The sequence below is a fragment of the Marmota flaviventris genome, chromosome 8 (assembly GCF_047511675.1).
Source record: "Marmota flaviventris isolate mMarFla1 chromosome 8, mMarFla1.hap1, whole genome shotgun sequence".
NCBI lineage: Eukaryota > Metazoa > Chordata > Mammalia > Rodentia > Sciuridae > Marmota > Marmota flaviventris.
This window is the reverse complement of record NC_092505.1, coordinates 50314465-50339686: the sequence shown is the minus strand read 5'-3', so window position 1 is coordinate 50339686 and position 25222 is coordinate 50314465. Positions and strand designations below refer to the sequence as shown.

General features: G+C 40.6%; 1 protein-coding gene across 3 annotated transcripts in view; it reads left to right on the top strand.

The window, feature by feature from the left end:
• Nucleotides 1-13802: 13802 nt before the first annotated feature.
• Atp13a3 (ATPase 13A3) overlaps nucleotides 13803-25222 on the top strand; it is a 77792-nt gene continuing 66372 nt past the window's right edge. Inside the window, exons 1-2 of one of the 3 annotated variants that reach the window (XM_071615198.1) lie at nucleotides 13803-13933; nucleotides 14695-14738. The gene's annotated coding sequence lies outside the window, so the exon portion shown is untranslated. The remainder of the gene's footprint in view (nucleotides 13934-14694; nucleotides 14739-25222) is intronic. The other 2 variants (XM_027936045.2, XM_071615197.1) reach the window with 2 other exon arrangements.

Below are 25222 nucleotides of genomic sequence, written 5' to 3'. Positions count from 1 at the left end.
CAACATTTTCTGTTTCAGTTTCTGTATTGGGTAGTAGTTAGAAGAAATGGCTTTGGAATGCCACCCTGCTCCTTCACTTTACCCAGCTGTGACCTTGGACAAGCTTTCATATTTGGGTTTCTTTATCTGTGATGGGGGAAATGATAATCCTTTCCTATGTACCCAGGTTATGTTATTATTGGGATTGTTTTGTATCATTGAGATACTTGGGGCAGAGCATGTGAACATTCTAAGAACATTTGACACGCAAAACAATATTTTCTACTAACCATTTGTCTAAGGAAAAGGAAAAATTATATATGGAAGTATTTATTTCTGAAGCTCTAGCATAGGTTTTTGAGGAACTTGATGGTTTGGTTATTTTTTATATCTCAACTTCACTAGGTTATGTCCTTAGTTATTCAATCAAACACTAAACTAGGTTTTGCTATGAAAACATTTTGTATATGTGATTCAATTATATAATTTATTTTTAAAATAGGGGAGATTATGCTAGATAATCTGGATGGGCCTGATTGAATCATTTGAAAGGGCTTAGGAGCAGAGTCCAGGATTCCTTGAAGAAGAAATTGCAGCTAAGTACAGTGCCGTACTCATGTAATCTCAGTGGCTCAGGAGGCTGAGGCAGGAGGATCGCCAAGTTCAAAGCCAGGCTCAGCAACTTAGTGAGGCCCTAAACAATTCAGCAAGACCCTGTCTCTGAATAAAATATAAAAAAGACCTGGGGATGCCGCTCATTGGTTAAGCACCTTTGGGGTCAATCCCCATTACCAAAGCGGGGAAAAAGAAAAAAGAAGGAGAAGAAGAAGAAGAAGAAATTTTAGTCTGCTTTTCCTTGGAACTTGTCCTACAAATTTCAGAGTTGCCAAGCCAGCCCCCATAATCTTGCAGACCAATTCCTTGCAGTAAATCTCTTAATATTTAGCCCAGACCAATTCTGCTTACTCTTAAAAGGAGGACTACATTAACTAGAAAGTTAAAATTTTAAAACCCCCTTCTTTGACATTTATTAAGGATATGGCTAACCTATTCAATCTTTTTTAGTGGTCACTACCTGCTGGTTACTGTCCTAGTTGCTGGGGTATAGAAGTGGCCAAACAAAGCTTTTGCCTTCATAGAGGTTACATGTCAACAGTAATGTGTACTGACCACTTACTACTATATACAAATATTCTGGTACTTTTTTTTTTCCCTTCCTTTTTTTTTTTTTTTTTGTACCAGGGATTGAACTCAGGGGCACTCGACCACTGAGCCACATCCCCAGCCCTATTCATTTAGAGACACCTCGCTTTTGCTGAGGTTGACTTTGAATTTGCGATTCTTCTGTCCCAGCCTCCAGAGCCGCTGGGATTACAGGCATGCGCCACTGTGCCCAGCTAGTAAGGTACTTTGGAAACCCCAAAAAGCTATTCAGCATCTCTTGAAGGAATAATCTTAGGGTCTTGAGTCTTTTTAAAATGCAGGTATACACACAGCCTTGACCTAAGATGATTTGATGTGATTTTTAAAACAGTGCAAAAATGATATACATTCAGCAGAAACTTTAATTTTCTGAATTTTGAATATGGATTTTCCTGGGCTAGCAGTATGCAGTATGACATTCTTTCATGAAGCTGGGCAGAGGCAGTGAACCACAGCCCCTAGACAGCCAGGTGATCACAATGGAAACAACCATTGCTCTAAGGCTACTATTGCTAAGCTGTTGTTTCAGCATGTTAGGTACATTAAATGCATTTTCAATTTATGATATTTTCAATTAACAATGGATTTATGGAGACATCACTTAGGTCAAGAAACATCTGTATTTGAAAACTGAAATTAAGGTTATAATTTTATTTAAAGGTACCCTAAAGAAATCACATTTACCTAAATTATACAAAGAATTTTAGTAACATCCAAAGAGGTTTCACTTTGATCATCTTTGCTGGTAATAGGAGCCATGTAAGTGTATTCAGGGAGCATAGTGACAATGAGCATGTGGAAATAGCAAGATGTTTTTGGTTTTCTCCACCCTAAAGCCATGTTCACTTTCATTTTGTAGTGGCAGCTGTTGTGCCATTTGCAGAACCTCGAGCTGTTTGGACTCTGCTTCCTAGACTGGATTAAGTTACAGGTGGAGGCGTGTTTTGGATTGACTCACTTTTGAAATTCACTTTTGCACTCCCACACTGCACCTGGACATCAGTGTTGCCTTAATTTACCAATTCTAATAAGGCATCTTTGCTTTCAGAAAAAAAAAAAAAACTGAAGAAGAGCTAATGGCTCTTTGTTTTTATGATCATAAGGAAGCAACAGTCTTTTTAGCAAATAGAAGATAACAGCTCCTGGCTCTCTTGAGATACTGACTCAAGGTTTCTAGTGCAGGAGACTATCTACGTGGCAATCAGGTGCCAGTCTGACCTACCATCCTTTCACTGAGCAATTCTGTTTGTGTGGCCAGGAGCCCAAAGAAACTCAGTAGACCACCTGTAGCCTGGGCTTGCTCTGCATTTGCTCTAGAAGTCAAAGCTGCCAGCTCTGAAAATAGGTCACGAGTGACTGGCAGTCCCTGAGCGGCTCACAGGAAGTAGTACAAAGGTCAGGGGAAGTTTTTAATGACTATTCAGGAGGCCAGTGAATGACAGGTTTTTGAGTTGCTTCTCTGCTTGGCATCTGAAACAGACACTTGAAGAATCTGCCTCATAGATAGAAGAACAGGGGTGCAGATATGAGCCTGATATCTCAGCTCCATGAAGAGCTGCCTGTGCTCTGCTGTGCAAGAAGCCCATCTCCCTATGGGGAATCATCTTGCAGGACTCAAGGGATGATCATGAAGCATTAACTTTAGAAACCCAGTGTAGTGCCAGGCACAACGGTGCATGCCTGTAATCCCAGCAACTCAGGAGGCTGAGGCAGGAGGATTGCAAGTTCAAAGTCAGCCTCAGCAATTGAGTGAGGTCCTAAGCAACTTAGTGAAACCCTTTCTCTAAATAAAAAATAAAAAGGGCTGGAGATGTGACTCAGTGGTTAAAATTCCTGGGTTTAATCCTGGGGTACCAAAGAAAATAAACGAAACTCAGTGTAGTGATCCTAAGAGGAGAGTCAGGATAGGGATGAACAAACTTTGAATTAACTCTAACAGGGAGATGTTGGGATCCTATGAGAAGTCAGACATGTTTCTATTGATACACATTTTTATGGATCATTGTTACTGAAGTCCATACCTTATGCTCAAGAATGTCACGGACAGAATTGTCATAGTACAAAAAGTTAGGGCATAGTCACAATCTTAACATTTTTTCTTGTCTTATTGGCCAGCAACACAATTTCCAAACCAGCTTTATCCTGGGGACTATGAAGCTCCAAATAATAATCAATGTCTCCCCCTGTACAAAGTCAGGCTGCCATAGAACAGAGGAGAGTGAACTTTCTCTGTAAGGGGCCAGACAGTAAATGTTTTGGCTATCTGGGCTATTTGTCCTCTTGTGACTCCTCAACTCTGCCATTGTAACATTGACAATATGTAAATGCATGAGCCAGGCTGTGTTCCAGTAGAACTCGGTTTAGAAAACTAGTGCATTTGTGGGGTGCCTCAGTGGTATGCCAAGTACTAACCAGGCATGTGTGAGGCCCAGAATTGATCCACAGCACCAGAAAACAATAAAAAGAAAAACTATGCACCTAGCTTTGACTTGGGGCCACAGAGGTTTTTAACATGGGCTCTAGAGCCAGGTTCAAATCCTGACTCTATTTACTTGCTAACTGTGTGAACTTGGTTATCTTTTCTATGATTTTAGTCTTTTCACCTGTAAACTGATACTAGTACTCATCCCACAGTGTTGATAAAAAATGTAAAATGAGTTACATTTGTGTAAGTACTGAATGCCTAACAGATACTAAATACTGTAATAGGTAATTAAACATCCTACGAACTGCATGATACTATTCTGACTAAATTAAGAAATAAATACCTGGGGAAAAAAGAAGTAGAAGACTTGGACTCAGTTTCCCCATTTTTAGCACAACTGCTCTTTTCTTATCAGAAGTCAAATCACTACATTGAAACACAAAGACATTCTCTATAACAGCTGAAGTGCCAGGCATTGGATCCAAAAAACATAATTTAAAGAACTGCTTGTATTTCTCTTGTCCCCATCCACACGAAGAAGAGTTACTATGAGCAGCAGTGTGCTGGAGCAGATTGTATGTGCTCACTGGAGCTGATCACTCAATTTTCAGGGAATGTATGAACCACTAGTCAAACTGTTGGTGGCTTGAAATTGTGTGTGGTGGGACTATTTACATTATGAAATTGGCAGGTGCTATGAATCAGGGCTTTTTATCTATTGGAGAGCCAGTTTTCCAGTACACAGTTGTGAACAGTGTTGCACTCCTCCAGTAGGGCACTATATCCTAAAATAACAAGTTCATAAATAATATTCAGTGGCATGTGACCCACCAGGCCCTAGGACATAATGGCCTCAGAGGCAGATCAGGCCCGTGGGTTTTGCTTCATGTCGGAGGCAAACAAACAAAAAATGCTTTGTTTAGCCACAGAAATGTGCCAGTGGATTCCAAGTTCTAGACATCTGACTTTTAGCCCTGTAACCTGTTCCAGCACACACACACACACACACACACACTCATACATATGCACATGCACACAAACACACTCACAGATATGCTCAAATAATGACCTGTGGAGTTCAAGCTAAATAGGCACAGAATGGCTTAGGAGGCACTAAAAGAGAGACAGAGTTTGTTGGACAAACATCATAATCAAAGTACTTTTTTTTTTATAGTGTTTGAATCAAACCCAGAGCCTTGTGCATGCTAGACAAACGCTCTATCACTGAGTTGCGTCCCCAGCCCTCAAAGTAATTTTAATGGCCACTTCTTTTCTAGGAAAAGCAGTGAATGCTGTGGTTGTTTTCTTTTGCAGTACTAGGGGTTAAACCGAGGGATGCACTACCACTGAGCTACATCCCTCTGCCATTTTTTTTTTTTTTTTTTTGTATTTTGAGGCAGAGTCTCACTAAATTGCAAGGCTGGCATTTAACTTGTGGTCCTCTTACCTCAAACTCCGGAGTAGCTGGCACTGTGCCTGGCTTGTTTTTCTCCCTTATTAAGGTGAAGTCTTCCTCATCTAAATGTGTGTCTTCTGAGTTTTTGTGGAAGCAGCAGGTGGAATATAAAAGACTCAGAAGACTCGGGAAAATCAGTTCCTCTTGTAAAACTCAATTTTCTTCTTTATTAAATGAGAATCATTCTATCACTTGTCTGCCATATTGGAAGTGAAGCTCAAAGACAATTTGTTATTCATTAACTCGGCAGACTTGGTGTTGAGTGTGATGTACTGAGTTTTCTGAAGGGGTGGAGGTCCAGAGGTGGGTGAGGAAAGTTCTTGTTCAGGAGGAAGTTAGAGTCTGGGTACTTAAACAAACAATTCAAAAAATTTGGATGCCAGAGGATGATTGTTATGACTTCATTTGGTCATGATAGTCAACAGTTTGGCTCTAGACATGAGCTGCTTGGGTTTAAATCCTGGCTATGCTGTTCACTAGCTCTGTGACCTCGAATGGGTTATTTAGCCTATCTTCCTATTCTATCAAATGGGATTTTAAGCTTTCTTCAGTTTTTTTTCCATAAAAAGAGTTAATAATAGTATCTATTTCTTTGGATTGTCATAAAGATTAAATGAGATAATATGTGAAAGTATCTAGAGCCTTAGAAACAAAACAAACAACAAAAAAGAATAAGATATAGACTAATGGAGACACAAATTCGAACTAGATACTTAGGCAAGGCTGTAAATGCAGCAAAAAAGATATTCAGAGAAGTGCTTCTTAATTTTAACCTAGGAGTCAGCGGGGGGCATTTGGAGGAGATGATGCTTGAGATTACAAATTCACTCACTTATGTGCTAGTTCATATCAGACAACAAACATTGCTTTATCTCGTGCTGGGCATACAGCAGTAAGCCACACTGACTGACTTAGTCTTTTTAGTAGAGCACCAAGAAATGATTTGGGAAGGGGGGAAGTTTTATGTGCCCTTTCCCATAATTCCGAAAGTCCTTCTCTCGTATACAAAAATGGATAACCAATATATTTTTCTTTTCCTTGAGGTATTGGGAATTAAACCCAGAGCTTCATACACGTTAGGCAAGCACTCTACCACTGAGTTACATCCCTTGCTGTTTTTATTTTATTTTGAGACAGAGTCTCACTAAGTTGCCAAAGTTGACCTCAAACTTGTGATCTTCCAGCTGCTGGGATTACAGGTGTGTATTGCCGTGCCCGGTGGACAACTGATACTTTTTCAATCCTACATGAAGTGGACAACTGATACTTTTTCAATCCTACAGGAAAACACAGTCTTAAGCCCTTCTAGAAAAATGCTAGAGCTGCAATTGGTTCCCATCTTCAGAGTTTCCAGTATCATGAGAGAGACAGTTTTTTTTTTTTTTTTTAATTCAAACACTATAAAAAAAGGCACTTAGCCAATGAGCCACATCACCAGACTGCCCCCACCCCTTTACTTAGAGACAGAGTCTCACTGAGTTGCTTAGGGCTTCACTAGGTTGCTGAGGCTGGCTTTGAACTTGAGATCCTCCTGCCTCAGCCTCCCTAGTCTCTAGGATTACAGGTGCAGGCCACTGTGCCCAGCTTGAGAGAGACGGGTTTAAAAAGAGTATATGCATAAGCACATAGATAACTCAAATTGTGATAATGGTTATAAAGAAAAAAGGAAGTCATAAGAAAATAAAGGGAAAATGAGTGGTCAGGCAAGGCCTTTTTCAAGAACTTATGCTTATGTATTGGAGTCAAGAGCTGAGTTTATACGAGTTAGCCAGGCCAGGAGAAAAGGGAAGGAAGAGAAAGAACAGGTTGTGCAAAAATTTTGAGGCAGGGGACAGCTTGTTGTGTTGGAGGAACTGAGAGAAAGCCTTGTGGTTGGGATGAGGTAAGGTGGGGAGGGGATCTGCAGTGAGAGGATGGTGAGGTGGAGGAGTTCCAGCAAAGGGGACTGGCAGGCAGGCCGCATCCTACACTGGGCCTTTAGGCCAAAGAAGTTCACATTTTATTCTCAGTGAAGTGGGAAGTGGTTGAAAGCTGCCATCAGGAGCTACGCTGCAAGTCATGCACAGCAATACTGTGCTGTTTTGTGAGAATGGATGGAAGGGACAAAGGTAGGGGAATCACTTGGGGTAAATGCAGTATAGTCCCAGATGTTATGGACGTGGCTTGCATTATTTTGGAGGTAATGGAGATGAAGAGATATGTAAGGATTTGAAATGGACTTGGTATTGAATTGGATGTGGGTGACGAAGGAGAGGAAGGTATGAAGAATGACTTCTGAAGGAAGTAGAATCCTGTAAAAGAGACACCTGCACTCCCATGTTATTGCAGCACAATTCACAATAGCCAATATATGGAATCAGTCAATGTGTCCATCAATGGAGAAAAGGATAAAGATAATGGGGTATATAATAGAATATTATTCAACCATAAAAAGGATGAAATCCTATAATTTGTAGCAACATGAATGGAACAAAAGGCCATCATTTTAAGTGAAATAAGCCAGGCACAGGAAGACAAATACTGTATATTCTTATTTATAGAAACTAAAAAGTCAATCTCATAGAAGAGGAAATTAAAATAGGGTCACTAGAAACTAGGAAGGGAAGGAAGAAAGAGGATTAGATAAGAAGTACCAAAATAAGGTTATCTGGGGAATTAGTTCTAGTGTTCTGTGGCACAGTAGGTTGGCTATAGTCTATAACAATTTATGATATATTTCAAAATAACCAAAAGAGTCCAAAGTTTGCCAGCACAGTGACATGGTAGGTATCTGAGGAGACATTATACATATATTGAATTATTGTACTGTACCCTATCGATATGTAGAAAATAAAAAAATAAAGTAGCCTTTAAGTAACCTTAAAAAAAAAAAAAGAATGCCTCCCAGGTTTTGGGTTTGAGTACTGAGCAGTTGGATGGCTGAAAATATCCTTGCTAAGGTCAGGAAGCCTGGGAGAGGAGCTGGTTGGGGAAGAAGGGAAGAGGTGATTTTGGCATAAGTGCCTTTAAGAGATGCTATGAGATCCCCTGTGGAAATGGTAGGCATGTATGACCCAGCGAGTCTGAAAAGATGCCTGGGCCTGAAGCAACTTAGTTCAGTTCCTAATGTTCGGGCAGATGATAGCTATAACTGTGATGTCACTTGGGGGAGAACATGTGAATCAGAACTCTTATCTTTTTGGGGGGCCCTTGATACTCTGTGTGTGCATGTGTGTATGCTTGTGTGTGTGTGTGTGTGTGTGTGTATGTGTGTGTCTGGTGTGAGGGACAGAACTCAGGGCCTCATGCATTCCTGGCAAGTACTCTACCACTGAACTACATCTCCAGCCCTCCCAGTTATCTTTGAGAAGGGGACAAAAGCTCCTACTCTTCCTTTTTAAAATATTTACTTTCAAGTTTAAGGAATTTATAAACCCCCTGCTACCCATCCACAACTTTAAAAAAGCCTGTAGATGTCAAATTAAAAAATAAAACATAAAGCAGACTGGTGAAGGGGCACCTGCCTATAATCCCAGTGGTTCAGAAGGCTGAGGAAGAAGGATCACAAGTTTGAAGCCAGCCTCAGCAATTTAGTGACACCTTAAGCAACTTAGGAAGATCCTGTCTCAAAATAAAAAAATAAAGAGAGCTGAGGATGTGGCTCAGTGGTTAAGGGCCCCTGGATTCAATCCCTGCTAACAAAACAAAACAAAACAAAAAACAAACAAACAACAACAACAACAAAACAGGGTTATGGTGTATTTCAGTGGCAAAATGCATTCTTAGCATGTGCCAGAGTCCGGGTTCCATCTCCAGCAAAAAAAACAAAAACTTCTGTGGAGAGAAGAATGGATGGTGGATCAAGCTCTGGGCAATAGCAACTTTTAGAGGCAGGATAGAAGAAGCATCCACAACAGGTTGAGGGGTGGACAAAGAAAGAGAAGAGGTAAGAATTACAAAAAAGAGTCCATCATCAAATGGAAGAAAAAGTGTTTCAAGAAGGGAATATAGCTGGGTGCGGTGGCACATGCCTGTAATCCCAGCAACTCGGGAGGCTGAGGCAGAAGGGTTGCTTCAAAGCCAGCCTCAGCAGATTCAGACATTTAGCAACTCAGTGAGACTCTGTCTCTAAATAAAATATAAAAAAAGGGCTGGGGATGTGGCTCAGTGGTAAAGTGCCCCTGGGTTCAATCCCTGCTACAAAAAAAAAAAAAAAAAAAAAAATTCTTCCAGAAAGATAGAAAACCAAGGTCCACAAAGTGCCCACTGGAGTTGGCCATGGTGGTAATCACTGGAAGGCCAAGTAGTGTATTTGTGGAGGGTCAACTCTGCAGGAGGGAGCTTTGCTCCTCAAGAGCAAGAAGAGAGGACATTGGATACTGATGTGGAATGATGTGTAAATTTGTGGGAGGGTTAGCATTTTCCTAGTGAAATAAGAGGTAAAGAGATGGGGGTGAAGGGCTAAATAAGGATAGAAGTTTTGAGGATGGAGAAATACTTTTTGTGTAAATTCAGAAAGCTCTGACTTTACACAAAAAGTATTTCTTCATCCTCAAAACTTCTATCCTTACCAGTAGGACTGTTACCTATTTGGGATTGTAGTTATTAGATGAATCTCTTTATGTTGTCCAGTCTGGTCTTCAGCTCCTGGGTCAGGGGGTCCTCCTGTTTCAATCTCTCCAATAGCTGGGACTATAGGCACATATCATCTCACTCAGCCTGGGCTAGGTCTTGAAGAGAGCATCAGAAGACAGAAGGGCTGCGCCCAGCATGATCAGGGTGCAGGGTCCAGAATCCTTGAGAGGTTGTTTGGAGGTTCTAGCAGGGGAGCGCAGCTACTCGTATACCCTTGACTGAAGAACGGTCCTCCTCTATCGGGGAAGGTCGTCCTCTTCCACTGAGCGAGCAGCTTCGGGAGGGACGCACAAGGAGCGGTGAGGGAGGAAGAGGACACTCGCATAGCCATCCAGATCAGTAGAATCAACACTGGCGATCAATGGGGTGACAGATGTCGCAGCCAGATAGCCCTCACATCCAGGGTCCAGAATCCTGATGGGTTTGAGTATCAGTACACCTTTCATAACTTTCAAGACTTCTCCACCTCTTCCCTTCCTCCTGTTTTGGACTCCCCCGCCCCCTCCGCCGCCCCACACTCCCTTTTTGTTGATCCTTTTTCGTTTGCTTATAAATATGCTCAAGTCTTTCAGTATCTCCTTCAAAGTCAGTGGCCAGGTACTTTTTACTCCATACCCAAAATATCTACAGCAGGATACTTTAAAATATTCAACAGCTCTTTTCTCTCTCCTTCCTTCCTTCCTTCCTTCCTTCCAACTCAGGGGCATTCTACCACTAAACCACATCCCCTATTTTTTATTTTATTTTATTTAGAGACAGGGTGTCACTGAATTGCTTAGTGCCTTGCCATTGCTGAGGCTGACTTTGAACGCTCAATCTTCCTGCCTCAGCCTCCCAAGCTGCTGGGATTACAGGCGTGTGCCACGTTGCCTGGCTCTTATTTTGTATTTTTGAGATAGAGTCTTGCTAAGCTTTAGAGGCTTAACTGCTCTTTTTCTTATTTCCTTGTCCTTGTATGCATTGCCTCACTTTGGAAAGTTTGGCTACACCTTGAAGTTGGGCTCTTCATGGTGTTTTATTTGTTTGTTTGTCATTTGCAGTACTGAGGATTAAACCCAGGGCTGTGCACATGCTAGGTAAGCACTTTAACACTGAGCTACATCCCTGCCTCCTCCCCCCTTTGACCCAGGACCTTGCTGAGTTGCCCAGGCTGTCTCAAACTTGAGATATTCCTTTCTAAGCCTCCACAGTAGCTGAGATTACAGGCATGTGCCACTCTCCTGGCTCTTCCTAGTCTTTTAAAAGCCTAAATGCATTGCCAGATTTGTGCTGGGCAGGTTGGATGTACACACTGCATTCAGAAACTCAGGGAACCTCTAGGTAGCTCACTCTGGAGGCCAGATGGAAGATGACTTCTTCCAAAGGAGACTCTTTTTTGTGTGTTCCAGGGATTGAACCCAAGGGCATTTTACCACTGAATTATATCTCCAGTCCTTTTTATTTTTTATATTTGGGGTACTGGAGATTGAACCCAGATTTGCTTTACATTGAATTACACGCTTGGCCTTTTTTATTTTTTATTTAAGATGGGATTTCACTAAGTTGCTTAGGGCCTCACTAAGCTGCTGAAGCTAGCCTCCAACTTGTGATCCTCCTGCCTGAGCCTCCGGAGTTGCTGAGATTACAGGCTTGCACCACTGCCCCTGGCCTGAAAGAAATTCTTAGGAAGCTGCTACAACTGTGCAACGTAAAAATGATGACTACCAGTGAGAAGGGAGGAAGGAATTTGAGGCTTATAAAGGAGGTGAAATAGATAGGACTTGATGATTAATCAGGGATGACTCACGCATTCCTGACTTTCTAAGTCTGATGACTGTGTGATGCTGGTGCCAACAGTTGAGGGAGGAGCCGGAATGAAGGAAGAGGATGAGTTCTGCTCTGGACACACCATGTTTGGGGTGTCCCTGTGAGTTTAGATAGAGCTGCTTGTCAGGCAGTTGGATATTTGATTCTAAATTTTGTGGAAGAGGTCTGGGTTAGAGATTGCTGATTTGGCAGTTGAAAGCACGAGGGTGGAGTTGAGCCCTCAGAAATGAGTGGAGTGAGAAGAGCTATGGGTTTAGAGCAGAGACCTGCATTTAAGATTTGCAATTGGTGGCACTTAGGATGCCACTGAAGGAAGCAGTGAGCTTAGTTATTGAGATGTGACAATTGGGAGTATGCAATCTTCTGGAAATGAAGGTAGTACAAATATTCCAGAAGGTGAGAGCATCCAAGGTGTCCCACATAGCAGAGATGCAGAGGGGACTGAGGAATGCCTGACAAGTTTGAGAACCTGAAGCCCTGGGTTACTCTTGCTTGAGCAGGATGAAGAAGGATGTGAATGGGGAGGGGAGAAGTCAGATTGCTAAGTGCTGAGAAGCGAGGAAGTGGAGGCCAGCAGGGGAGACCACATGAAAGGGAGAGAAGCGCTTGGCATTTAATCAGAGAGGGTATTCTGATTGGCCGGTTGGCTTGATAGTTTTGCTTTTAGGACTGGGAAAGATATGAGGCGGAAACAACTTAGAGCTAAAGGAATTGGGGAAGGTTCAGAGGAGGTTTTTCTGGCCCCACCCTACCCAGACTGCTTTCTTTTTTACCGTTTGCCTAACACATCCACACCCCTTATCTCATGTAATCATTTCTACACCTTGAGGTTTGAAACAAACTGTGAGCTGAGGAGTTGATAATGCACAGCTGTGGATCATTTCGGCTCAGTGGCAGTCTATACCACCATTGAGAGGAAATGCCACAAAATTCTCCAGGCCCACCGAGGGGGACAAGGGGCGCTGTGTTTCTTGCCTTCTATTAGGTGTCATCATGGACTTGACACAGTGATTGTCTCAAATGAGATGTCACCCTGAGCTGTGGACCCAATAAGTGTTCAGGCTGAAAGCTCCTTGCACCTGGTGAGGTGTTCCCAAGTGTGGAAAATAGAGGCTGCACGCAGGCGGTTCCTTCTTCTAAGATGCTCAATCATCTAAGAGTTCTGTTAGCCGCAAGGTGGAATAAGAACTGTGATGACCAGGCGTCAAGGGCGCGGGCTAGATAAACACAGGGCAGGAAGATGGCGGGAGCTATAGGCAGCAGGTGGCTTAGCGCGCTCCCTGCTCCTTTCCCCGTGGCGAAAACCAAACCCGCGATTTGAACATCCGGCCTGGGCCCTACCAAGAGATAAATCTTCTGCGGAGGGAAGCATTCAATTTTCATTCAGCGTTAAGATTCCTTCCCCTCGGAGGAAGAGGGTAGGTGCAGGAGATTTCTCGTGCTCCTCCTGTTCTGCCCGAGGCAAGGACGCAGAGCCCTGATCCAATTCTAATTATAGTATTTGGTTGGTTTATTTGAGAGGAGGAGACCTAAAGGAATGAGAGACCTGGATTTGGAGCTAGCACCTGGTTTCCTCTTCACCACTTCTAGCTCAAGCTTCCTCCTTTGACCTTGACTCAGGGCAAGTCTGCACTAGTCACTGGGCCTCAGTTTCTCTGTTCGTAAATGGGGATTTGGCCTGTGATCTTGCCTCTGCACGGCCGGGATGGCGAATTTCCACTCCATTCCGCCAGAAGGAGCCGCCCTGCTTTATCCATCCTCACCCGAAACCCAACTTTTTGCGACTACCTTTTTCTAAGCCGTTCTCCCCTAGGTAGGTTTGCGGCCGAAGATGATGTGGTGGGCGGGGTAGAGCCATCGCCCCGCCCCCGCCCCGCCCCCTGACGTCCCCTCCGCGCCCCTCCGCCCACGGCGCTGGAAGAGGCAATCACGTGACTTCACATCCGGCGCGGGATTCCCGAGCTAGCGGCGCGCGTTCCCCCGCTTGCCTGCCGGCTCTCCCCGCAGCGTGATCGGGGCGCCGCGGCCGAGGGGAGGGGGGTTCGCTACGTCGCCGGCGGCGGGAGGCCGTTTCGGAGTGCAGACCGCCCCCCTCCCCTGCGCGCCTCCCCTGCCGCCCTCCCTTGTTCTCGTCCTGTCCGCCTGCACGCTGCCGCCGCGGGCGCCGAGGAGCACAGCGCGGACGCCCCTGCGCCCGGCCCGGCCCGGGCTCCGCCGCGGCGCCTCCCTCTCCTCAGTCTGAGCCGCAGCGCTCGGCGGCGGCGGCGGCGGCGGCGGCGGCGGCGGTGCCTCGAGCCCGAGCGACCCGCGGCCGCCGGCGCCGGCCGAGAGCGATGGGACTGGGCTGAGGCGAGGCGGTGGCGGCGGCGACAGCGGTGGCCCGGCCCCCCGCGGCCTCTTGTTTGCTCGGGCCGGGAGGCCGCAGAGGAGACGGTGCGGCAGCGTGGCGAGTGAGTGTCCCCAGCGAGCGGGGAGCGGGCCGGGTGGGTGGTGGCGATGGGGAAGGCTGGAGCAGGCCAATGATATTGTCGGGGTGGCGGGTGCCAGGTGAGTTTACAGGCTGTCTCCTCGAGCCGGAATTGGGCATCACTTGTCAGGGAAGGTGTGTGTGATGGGGAGGGGGCGCTAAGACTCCGGAATCTAGGACAGGTGAGGCGAGGAAGAAGGGTCCACGTGGTGGGTGCGATGGCCTGGTGTGGACCCGCCGCTTGCGAGGAGGGCAAGTGTGCGAGGACGCCGGGGCGCGGGATGGTGATCCAGGGCCTCTAGAAAGTCCGGGAGATGGCGTGGTCGAAGATGGAGTGTTGGCAGGGCTCTTGATGGGTTTGTGCGGGTGCTGACTATAGGAATCCAAGTTCGTCTTCACCCGCGGATTAGTAGAGTCTCTTCCTTATACCGCATTGTATAAACTAATCCCCAGAGAGGAAAAACGACTACTTTGTTAAGGCCTCCCTTTCCTACTCTGGTAGTATGGACTAGAAAAACCCAGAGCCATTTACTTTAGTACTTTCCTGGCCATTCTGTGGCATTTCTTTCCCATTTTCTTCAAAGGGTCAGATTCTGGTGGAAGCATGCCTCTGGGTTTTGGGGGGCGGACTGGGGGTGATTTTAGAGTCGGGGAATGGGATTGGGAATTGACAGTAACTCAGTTCGGGGCTTCCCAGTTTGGAAAGCTCTGGTGACAGGTGTTTATTGTTTCCTCTTCCCATAGATCTGTCAGAAACATCCTAGGATCTTGGTGTCTGGACATAGGAGGTATGAATCATTCTTGTAATTAACCACTTCTAATCATCAGTGTCTTAGAGCTATATTTAGTGGTTATATTAGTGCAAAATGAATGGGTATGGAGTTGTAAACCTAGAAACGGAAACCTGTGTTCCTCTACACATGATTCTGAACTAAATGAGTAGAGCATACTTGAGTATGTAATGGCTATTTTAGATCTATGAGGCAGGAAGTTAGAATTTAAGAAATTTAAGAAATGCACTGTCTTCAAAAGAGTTTTTTGCTAAAATTAAGGTGTTCTGTAATTCTTTTGAAGGGCGAGTACATAATTAAAAGTGCTGTGCTTTCTCCCTTGGTTAAAACTCAGGTTCTTTGTTAAGGCACATGCATTAATTTTGTTCTGGTGGCTTATATGTTGCTTTGCTGAATAGGCTACAGTTGCTAGAATACGTGTGTGGGTATACCATATTGGTTTAATCCCACACCTGAACCCAGGGCATCATGTTTCAAATGCTTTGTTACTAAGCTACAGCCTTAGCCCTTTTAAAAATCTTATTTTGAAGCAGGGTCTCACTCTGTATGTCTTGAACTTGTGATTCTTTCGCCTCAGCCTCCAGAGTCCCTGGGATTACAGGCATGTGACACCAAACCTAGCTTCAACAACCTCTTTTTAAAGGCACATAGTTCCTGGAAGTTCTTTGAAACAGTAAACCTATTATTAATGATTGTTGTAGAAGATACTTTTTTTTCTCCTTTTTGAGTTATAAAGAAAAGAGGTTTATTTTGGCTCATGGTTCTGTTCTAAGGTTAAGGGGCTGTATCTAGTTTTGTTGGGGGAGTCCTGAGGTGGCACATGTGTCATGTAATATGTTGAAAGATAAGGTGTCAGAATGTAACTTTAAACTTTTTTTTTTTTGGCATTATATACCATTAGGTCAGGCAGAGAGAAAATTAAATAGTTAAGCGAGGTTTTTAAACATTCTTAGAACAGTACTGCCTGTTTTTGGTCAGGGGAATGGGCAGGAAGTGATACTATTTGATTGCTTCAGTTAAGTAGTATAATAAAAAATTAAATAGTTTATTTTGAAAATAACATCAGGCTTCAAGTTGATGCAGTGCTTTGTTGTAGGAGGACTGATTTCTTTGTCCAGACCAGCCAGTAAGCTTTATTTAGATAACTTATGGTAATTAATTTTTTTTTAAGAGAGAGAGAGAGAGAGGGAGAAAATTTTTTAATATTTATTTCATAGTTTTCGGTGGACACAACATCTTTGTTTGTATGTGGTGCTGAGGATCGAACCTGGGCCGCACGCATGCCAGGCGAGCGTGCTACCGCTTGAGCCACATCCCCAGCCCTGGTAATTAAAATTTTAATTTACAAGTTTTTTTTTTTTTTTTTAAGTTGTTGATGGCTTTTTATTTTTATTTATTTATATGTGGTGCTAAGGATCGAATCTAATGCCTCACAATGCTAGACAAGCGCTCTACTCACTGAGCCACAACCCCAGCCCCTACAAGTGGTTTTAAATAGAGTAAATTCCTGTATGGGTAGGAAAATAGTAATAGTGATTAGAACAAATTATGTATTTCTGAATGTCTAAACAGTATTTTCTAATGAGCTATATGATCTTGCTTTTCAGATATTAGAGCTAAAATACTTAAGTTGGTTTAGTTAGCTCTTAATAGATTTAGATATTGTCCCTTTCCTGTCGTTTTTTTAATGTATTGATTCTTATGTGGCTAATAACTATCCACATAATCTGTAGCAGATTTTAGTAGAAAGAGCATGGACTTGTGAATCAGACCTGACTTTGATTTCTTATTTTTTTTAAGTCTAACTTTGACTAGTGCTAATAGTTATTGAGTGAGGTTATTGTGCATAGGTTCTGAAAAAAAAAATCACTTAACATGAATTTTCTCACTTAATAAATCCTATTATCCAGATGAGGAAACGGAGGCTCAGCAATGTTGTTACCCAATTATGTACAGCTAACTTGATTAAACCTAGAAATAAAAACTTCTAGGACATAGACAGTAATATAGAACTTAGATTCTGGCTGTCTTTGAATCCCTTAGACCATAAGTTGCTTATTTCTTTTTTTAAAGTTCATGTAAAAAGAGCCTGTTATTATAATTTGCTTGAAAGCAGAAGACTGTCCAAGTGAAGATACCATGTAAAAGAGAAATGATGTTTATATAATAAGTGACATTAAAGATGAATTCTAATATATCTATTAAGGAAAATGAACCATAGGGCTGGGAATGTGGCTCAGTGGTAGAGCTTTACCTAGCATGTGTAAGGCCCTGGATTCAATCCCCAACACTGCAGCAAAACAAAACAAAACAAAAACAACAACCCTAAAAAGCTTTTAAAACCAGTAGATGGCATTTTCTCTTTAATGCTCTTTCATGTGTTGTTACCAGCCTTCCTCCTATCTAACTGATTTTTATTCATCTTTTTTGATGATAGTCTCTTCCTCAGGGAAATCCTTCTTGAACTTGCAGATTTTTTTTCTTTATCTTTTTTTTTTTAATTTTACTTTTATGTTCGAGGGATTGAACCCATAGGCACTTAACAACTGAGTCACATTTTCAGTGTGCCCCCCTGAACATTTGTTTAAAAAAAAAAAAATTTTTTTTTTTTTTTTTTAAGACAAGGTCTAACTGAGTTGCTTAGGGCCTTGCTAAATTGCTGAAGCTGACTTTGAACTTGAAATCCTCCTGCCTCAGTCTCTTGAGCTATTAGGATTACAGTTGTGCATCATGGCACCTGGATTTTTCTTTTCTTTTTTTGATGCAGTACTTGGGATTGATCCTAGGGGTGCTGTACCACTGATCAATACTGTACCCTTAGTCCCTGTGTGTTTATGTTTTTTTGAGACAGAGTCTTCCGAAGTTGTTGAGGCTGGCCTCTTAATTTGTGATCCTCCTGCCTCATCCTCCCAAGTGGCTGGGATTAAATCTAGCCAAACTTCTAGATTTTAATGGGTCTTTTTATACACCACTAAGGCCAACTGCTCTTCTCATTCCACTCATCTGTTCAGTGTCTGTTATCTCCACTGGCTTGTAAATTTGATAAAGCATGAATTGAAACTTTTGTTCAACAATATGATCCTTAGCATCTGGCAAAATGCCTGACATAGGATAGACATTCAATAAGTATTTGAAAATAAGTGACATCCTGAGTAATAGCCAGGAAATAAAATGACTTACCAAAAACTAGATAAAAATAAAATAGCATGATTATAAGAAGTCAGTACCCACGAATAACAAGTTCAATATAGCCATATATGTAGTCAAGAAATGCAATTGAGAAAAATTTATATGGCTGAAAATGAAGGCAAAAATAATGATTCAATGCTAGTGAGATTATGGTAAGCACATGGAACTAAAGTGGTTATCAGATGTATATGTTACAGAAAGAAATGTAACAAAATATTAATTCAGATACTCAAACCTTTTAACACAGATTTCATTTCTTAAGAAACATCAGATGTGTATTAGTTGCTTAATGTCTCAGATTTTTTCTTTTTTTTTCACAAAGAATATTAATATACTTCAGAGAGGTTTTAGAATTAGCTCATAATATAGGTTCTGAGTACTATTTATTATTGGCACTTAGTAAGTAGTTCCTTTCTCCTTTCCATTTCATATATTGAATCAGCATATGCTTTTGTGGCATGGTGGTTTTGTGATCACTGTTAATATGAGACTTTAAAATGTGAACATGCTTTATTCCTAAAATGAATAGTAATCCTAGGAGATATATCCTAGATGATGTTACTATAGACTTATAACCTACTCAGCAGTCAAACAGTGAAAATGAACAGTGATATGAAAGTACCCTGTAGAACTTTGTTTTAATTTATTTTTTCTTAGTACTCTGGGTGTTGGTGAAATAAGAACTTTATGCTTGTGAATGATAACAAAATGATTGTAATTTCTGAAAACATGGAAGACAAAAATAGAATTTCAAAATGATCTTGATAAACTTGATTTATCTAAAATAGGTTCTGTCTGCTGGTATATGTGGTGACCTCAAATAACTAAATAAATAAATGGACCATAAATGGAACAGGAGTTAGCAGCAGCTTATCACTTATTAAGGAGAACATTATTAAAGAGAACACTTTTTTTTTTGGTACTAGGGATTGAACCTAGGGGCGCTCAACCACTGAGCCATATCCCCAGCCCTTTTTTATATATTTTTTTGACACAGGGTCTCACTGAGTTGCTTAGGGCCTCACTAAGTTTGCTGAGGCTGGCTCCGAACTCTCCATCCTCCTGCTTCAGCCTTCCAAGCTGCTGGGATTACAGGTGTGGGCCACCATGACATCTTAAAGAGAACACTCTTAAAACTCTAATTATAGAGGTATGCTGAAAGATGATAATCTAAGCCTAGCCTAGGGATACATGCTTGTAATCCCAGCAACTCTGGAAGGCTGAGGCAGGAGAATTGCAAGTTTGAGGCCAGCGTTAGCAATTTAACAAAACTTAAGCAACTGAGAGGGACTCTGTCTCAAAATTTTTTTTTTTTTTTTTTACATAGATTTATCTCATAGTTATTAATTTTGTACTTTTTTTTAAAAATTTTTTATTGTTGGTTGTTCAAAACATTACAAATTTCTTGACATATCATATTCCACACTTTGATTCAAGTGGGTTATGAACTCCCACCTTCACCCCATACACAGATTGCAGAATCACATCAGTTACACATCCATTGATTTACATATTGCCATACTAGTGTCTGTTGTGCTCCGCTGCCTTTCCCATCCTCCACCCTCCCCCCTCCCCACTCTGTCTCAAAATTTAAAAGGGTGGGAGGCTGGGAATGTAGCTTAGTAGAAGGCACCCCTGAGTTCAATCCCAAGTACTGGGGTGGAGTAGGGTAGTTAATCTAATGTCTTGACATTTCTGAAGGTGACAAACCTGACAGTAGTCTGTGCTTACTTGTTCGTGATTTCACTTTTTGCAGTTTTAATTATTCTTCAGTCAACTATGGTTTATGAAGAGTATTGGTTTGAAAGTATTAAATGGAAAATTTCAGAAATAATTCATATGTTTTAAGTTTCCTGCTGTTCTGAGTAGTGTGATGAAATCTTGAACTGTCTAATCCTTGTCCAGGATGTGAATCATGCCTTTATTCTTCATTTCCACACTGTGTATGCTACCTGCCTATTAGTTGCTTAGTAGCCATCTCTATTGAGATGGACCATCATGGTATGTCAGTGCTTATGGTCAGGTGACACATTTTACTTAGTAATGGACCTAGGGCATTAGAATAGTGATGTTGGCAATTCACATATATCAAAAGAGAAGCCAAAAAGTGCTTCCTTTAAGTGAAAAGGTGAAAGTACAATAAGGTATTTTGAGACAGAAAAATGGAGACACCAAATTTACATAAATGTTATTACAATATATTGCTATAATATTTTATTGTTAATCTTAACTGTGCCTAATTTATAACTCACACTTAATCATAGTTGTGTGTGTATACGTGTGTGTGTACACATATTTAGAGAGCAAAACACAGTGTGTGTGTATATATATATGGTTAGTAATATCAACTGCTTCAGATATCCACTGGGGGTGTTATACTGTGTCTCTTGCTGTAAAGGAGCAACTTTATGCCATCTTATCTGAATAAATCTGAACCTAGAGGTAGCTGACAGGATTTACCTTTTGATTTTGGAATTTTATGAGTTAAAGTTAACTGGTTTATAGAGAGAACAAATCTGTAGTCATCAAAACCGTTCTAGCTAACCTGCGTTAACTAGATAGTTCAGATAACGTGCAAGAAGCCAGGAAATAATTCTTAGATACTTACTTGAATTTATTTTCATATTTTGAGAGTAAGAAATAAGAGAAGTTGAGAATTGGGGCACATTTTAGTTAAGATTTATTGAAAAAAAGTGTTCTGAGATTATTTAATCTTGAGAAAAGTAGGTATTTTGTAAGGTAGAATGTCCTGAAGTTAATGATAACTAGTGGTAGGGTAAGTTATGAATTAATATCATTTGCATTACTATGATTAAAAATAGAGGTAATGTTGTTGTATGTGGCATAGGAAAAGTGGTATCTTTTATCCCCACTACTCTGGAAGAGGGAGGATCATTTGATTCCTGGGGTTCAAGGCCAGCCTGGGCAACATAGTAAGACCCTGTCTCAAAATAAAAATTTAAAGGGCAGGTAGCATTTTGTAACTCAGTGGAAGAGTGCCAACAGCAATAACAAAAAACCAAAACAAAGTGTGGGGGGGAAAGGTAATATAAAATGTCATTAATGAATGGTATCTGGAAAAAAATGATCAGTGTTACAGTAGTTTAAAAAATATTTTTATGGTACCAAATAAGAAGGGAGAAAAATAGAATGAAGGAAAGAGAGAGCTATCCAAATAATCAAATGTCTGAGACTGAGAGAAGTTATATTAGGATTGAGATTGCTGGAGAGTATCATAGAGCAGTTCTCTAAGAAAAATACCCCAACACTAGATCTGTAAACATCTTAGACTCACAGGTCATATTGGGACTTTTGCTAGGATTAAAGATGGTAAAACATTAACTCTAATAGCAAACTTTTAAGATTGCCAAATTAATCTGTTAATCAGAATTTTGTCTCTTACACTTAGCTCTGTGGATCTTGATTGGAAATCATCAGGTGACACTCAGAGACTAGTCAGAAAAGAAACTAAATTTCTAGGAGAAGTGAGTTACTACATAAAGTAGAATTTCTTGATTACATATTATGGAATTTGCTGATGTTTATAGAATCTCAGAAACTTTAAGTACAAATACTTATATAATATTGTTGGATAGTCAGGTAAAAGATGATTTCTGCCTAAGTAATAGCAAGCTGTATTAATTGACTATTGTATTTAGTTTTTCTTATTTTCTTGAACATTGAAATGAAGAGGGAAGGCTAGAAAAATAATAATACTAATAATTTAGACTAACCACTTCTTATAAAAGAGGAAACTGGAGAGGTGCCACCATGTTAGTAAGGAATCCGAGGTTAGAATTCCTATCTTTCTCTTAGTTGGGTATTCTTTTCACCTTTGCCTTTATTTTGTACTCTGTAGTGATGGCACACCTCAAAACTCAAAAAATGTTTTTTTAGGGAGAACCAAGTTTTTAAATTTTGTTTTTTGGTACTGGGGACTGAATACAGGGAATTTAGCCACTTAGCCACATCCCCAGCCCTTTTTATATTTTATTTTGAGACAGGGTCTCACTAAGTTGCTTAAAGGCTTTCTAAGTTGCCGAGGCTAGCTTTGAACTTGGAATCCTCCTGTCTCAGCCTCCCTAGTTGTTGGGATTACAGGTGTGTGTCACTGTTCCTGGCCTGAGAACCAACTTTTAAGGTTTGGTTGCTTGACAAACTTCTTAAACTATTTTTAGTTTGTTTTAAAATGAGTCATGGAATTGCTCCCCTATATGTGTCTTAGGTGGCTTTTTTTACAGCATCTCTGATGCTTTGTTTTTTCCCATTTATGAAATTGGATGAAAAATACTTTAGTAATTAATTTATTTGAATATAAAATGAAAATGCTTTGGCTCCCAATTATTTGTGATTGATCTAAACAGCTAAATAAAGTGAAGTCATGTTTTTATGTGGGGCCTTTGAGCTTAAATTCTCATTTTAGATAAAAATTCTATGTAGTAAAAATTACCCTTTAAAACAGTCATGTAAAAAGTCACTAGTTTGAATCTCAGCAACTTAGGAGGCTGATACAAGAGTATCACAAGTTTGAGGCCAGCCTTATCAACTTAGTGAGACCCTCTGTCTGGTACCAAAAAAAATTTTTTTTTTTTTTAACTAGTTGACAGTTGGTTGGAAGCTCACGGTCCATCAAATCCAGCAGCCAGTTTTTTTGTTTGTTTTTTTTTGGTACCAGAGATTGAACCCTGGGGCACTTAACCACTGAATCACATCCCCACCCTTATTTTATATTTTATTTTGGGACAGGGTCTCACTGAGTTGCTTAGGGCCTTGCTAAGTGACTGGGATGGCTTTGAACTCATGATCCTCCTGCCTAAGCCTCCTGAGTTGTAGGGATTATAGGTGTGTGCCACCACACCCTGCCCAGTTTTTCCTCTAGCTTTAGAACAGGTTACTTTCTCTTCCTCTTCCTCCTCCACTGCTGCTGCTCCCTCCTCCTCCTCTTCCTCTTCCTCCTCCCTTCTCCTCCTCCCCCCCTTCTCCGCACACTTATTTTTTGTTTCAGGATGTAGTTGTAGTGTAATCTTTTAAATATTTTAGTTAACAATTTAAACTCAACATTGTACTACCAACAATGCACATTACTTAAATGGCAATAAGAAGAATGGAGACACCAACTTTGCGCAAGTATGTGCAATGACCCTTGCGTCACAAGCAGTCACTTGCTGACCATAACAGTAAGGTTTAGAATGAGTTGCATCTGAAAAATATTCATCTGAGAATTTAAATTTCAAAGACCATCTTTAAATTGTGAATTGAAATGTTAAGTGTTATTAGGGTATTAATAGCATTGCCTTACAGGTTTTGTGTGTATGTATGTGTGCATGGTGTGTGGTACTGAGGATTGATCTCAGGCCCTCTACCATGGAAGCCACAAACTGAGCCATTTAATTTAATTTAATTTATGACAGGCTTTTGCTAAATCACTTAGACTGGACTGGAATTTCTATCCTAGTACCTCAACCTGCTAGGTTGCTGGAGTTACACGCGTGTTCCACCATATCCTGGGTCATTACAGTTTCAAATAGTCAATAATTTGTGTTAAAATGGAAGAAACTCCTTTTATATATTGCTGAACTTTGTAGTTTTTAGTTTGTGGAAATTAGGCTTACTTATCAATTTGGTTTGTTTACACAAGCTGTTACTGGAACTTTTTTTTTTTTTTTTTTGTTACTGGAACTCTTGATTTGTCAATTCTTATTGTGTTAATTACCCATATCATCAAATTTCTTTTGCTCATTTAAAAATATTCTCATTTGGTCAACTAGGTGATTTTGCCTCCAGGTACCCACTCTCACCTCTAAAGAAAAATAAAAGCACAAAACTGTTAAGTCTATTTCATAAGTGTAACAGTGCAGAGGTATTTGAAGTACCTGTTACTGGTAACCTATGTCCTACAACACACATACCCTTTGAGATAATGTTAATAATATTATGTGTATTTTATACCTTTCTCTGCTTTAAAAAAAATCTATACAGTTTTTTGGTTGTTAAAAAAATAGTATATTTGTAATTTTTCCCCATTTTTATATGTTGTGTGGAACTGTCTTGGATTCTACTCATAAATCTCATTTTCCTTAATTTCATGAGTTATTCATCCATTCTGTTAATGGACAGTCAGGTGTTCTAGTTTTGATTTTTTTTGTTTTCCTTTATTATAAAAAAGATAGCCAGATACATATTTTGTACGTACATACTCATAAATAAGTAATGTGTTATGGATTTTTAAAATTGCAATTGTTGGATCAAAGTATATATAGATTTTAAATTTAAATATATTATAAATTGATCTTCTGAAAAGACTGTTACTCTTAACAGCAGTGTTATAAGGGTGCCTCTTGTCTGTTTTCTTTTTCTTTGCCTGTTTAATGGAAAGGTAATGTTTTACCACATACTATTATGCTTTATTTATTTACTTTTATTTTTTGGGGTACTGGGGATTGAACCTGGGCAGGCATGCTACCACTGAGCATTACATCTCCAGCCTTTTTTATTTTTAGTTTTGAGATAGTTGAGATAGTTTTTAGTTGTTGTTAAGTTGATGAGGCTGGCCTCAGACTTGTGATCTTCCTGCCTCAGCTTCTCCAGTTGTTGGTATTATAGGTGTGTGCTATGGCACCTGGCTCATATTATACTTTAAATATCATCTTGTCCTCCAGTAGATTTCTGTGTTCTCTAATTGTTATGGTTTTCCCTCCTTTGCTCCATAACATTGTAAGATGCTTGAATTGTAGTTTCAGACAATTGTAAATTTGGGAGTAATCTATATAAAGGGAGTAATAATATACCTGTCTTCCTCTCCCATTATCGTTTGTTTTGTGATTATTGCATACTTTATTTTTCTGTGGAGACACATGAATACAGTGGCTCTTTTAAAAAGGCAACTTATTCTTTCCTTATGATCTCCAGTGGTACTAAAAAGTCTTATATATAATTTTTTTCATCTTTAATTACTCCTTTGATTACTTGGAATAATTGCAGCTACTCCATTTATTAAGGCTTATTAAAACTGTCAAACCCTTTTCCTTACCAATGTTGTATCGCCATCTAGGGATTAAAAAGTGCATCATCAGGCTATACACAAAGGCAGTGGTCCTGTAGGCCAAAACATTCATGATTGAAATCTGTCATAGACCCGTATCCCTCTTGCTTCATGGGAGTGGAGGAATTGAGACCAAGAGAGGTATAATAATTTGTACAATAGTTCATATTGAATTGTCATTTATGAATGAGTTAAAGCTGTTACCCGATTTCTGTGTTCATTTCATCTTTTTGTTTGTTTCTTTTGGAGT